The sequence below is a fragment of the Limulus polyphemus genome, unplaced genomic scaffold (assembly GCF_000517525.1).
Source record: "Limulus polyphemus unplaced genomic scaffold, Limulus_polyphemus-2.1.2 Scaffold281, whole genome shotgun sequence".
Classification (NCBI taxonomy): Eukaryota; Metazoa; Arthropoda; class Merostomata; order Xiphosura; family Limulidae; genus Limulus; species Limulus polyphemus.
In genome coordinates this window covers 733,752-735,406 of record NW_013665891.1, presented here as the reverse complement: position 1 = coordinate 735,406, position 1,655 = coordinate 733,752, and positions in this window count along the sequence as shown.

Here is a 1,655-nt window from a genome sequence, read left to right as displayed (position 1 = left end):
ACTGCAACAAACCTGGTCACAAGAGTGCTCAATGCCGGCAACTTCAACACAGGGAAGATGCCACGGCAGGAAAGGGTGCTACCCAGAAAGGTTGTTTGAAGTGTGGAGAGCAAGGACATATGAGGAGCCAGTGTAAGAAGAATAACACCAATAAGTCAGCGTCGGGAAACCAGTCGTGGTTGGTGCTGAGGGACGCCCACCAACCCCCAACGTGAAAGTCCCAACAGCTAAGTGTAAAATGGCAAGCATGCATAGTGTCTATATGACAGAGAAGCTGGATGGCCAAAGGTGCGACTTTGTCATAGATTCTGCATCTCAGCAAACCCTTGTGAGTATCAGGATGCTGGATCACAAAAGAGTACCAGAAGTCATACATAAGCTCTGTGGTGTAACAGGACATTATGCAAGGTTGTGGGGAACAGTGTGGGTAACTATTGAGCTCATGGGCATGAAGGACAGACACAAAGTATACTTGGCTGGCATCAAAGACCAATGCATACTAGGGTTGGACTATTTGCTACCGAAGAAGTGTGCAGTTAATTTTGATAAAATGACGTTTCGGAACAACAAAGGCCAAAATCTGGTAAGTGTTAAAAGAGAGGTTGAACTAATCAGGTGCCATCAAGCTGAAGTCAAAGTGACTGAAGGAGTTGATGATAGTGAAGTGGAACCATGTAGAGATATTAAAGCAGAGCAGGAGAAAGACCGGGATTTGAAGCCAATAAATGATTTTCTACAAGCAAGTGTTTTGCGCCCTGCTTGGGAGAAGGTGTCTAGCTTAAGCCCTGTGACAAAGAACTATTGGGCACAATGGGACCAGTTGAAGCTTGAAGATGGTATTCTTCTCCGGAGATGGGAAACTGCAGATGGGAAAGTGACGACCTGGCAAATGGTTATACCGAGAAAGTTACAATAAGTTGTGCTGCATCAATCCCATGATAGTTTAACAGGAGGACATCTCGGAGTTAAGAAGACATTGAGTCACCTACGACAGAGATTTTGCTGGATAGGTATGAGGCAAATGTGGAAGAATGGTGCAGGACCTGTAGTACATGTTGTGCTAAAAGGGGACCCAAGCATAAGGGACGTGCTCCAATGAAGTTATATGAAGTTGGCGCACCAATGGAAAGAGTGGCCATTGACACTGCTGGTCCTTTGCCACAAACTCGTGCTGGAAACAGGTACATTTGTGTGGTGATGGATTATTTCACCAAGTGGCTGAGGCATATGCAATACCAAATCAGGAAGCTACAACTATAGTTTCGGCTATTAGTGATTTGTTCTTCAGATTTGGTATGTCATACGAAATGCATTCAGATCAAGGCTGTAACTTTGAATCAGCTATGTTCCATGAATGCTGCAAGTTGTTTGCCATACGAATCACCAGATCAATGCCACTTCACCTACAGTCTGATGGGATGGTAGAAAAGTACAACTGGACACTGGGACAGGAATTGGCAAAGTTTTGTAATAGCCGCCAAGATGACTTGGATGTCTCCACTGTTGATGGCCTATAGAACAGCAGACCATGACGCCACTGGATACACTCCAGTAAAGTTGATGTTTGGTCCAGAATTTCGATTTCCAGTGGATCTGTTAACAGTATGCCCACTTTATGAAGAGTTGCCTGAAAATGTGTCAGAGTTTGTGAAAGT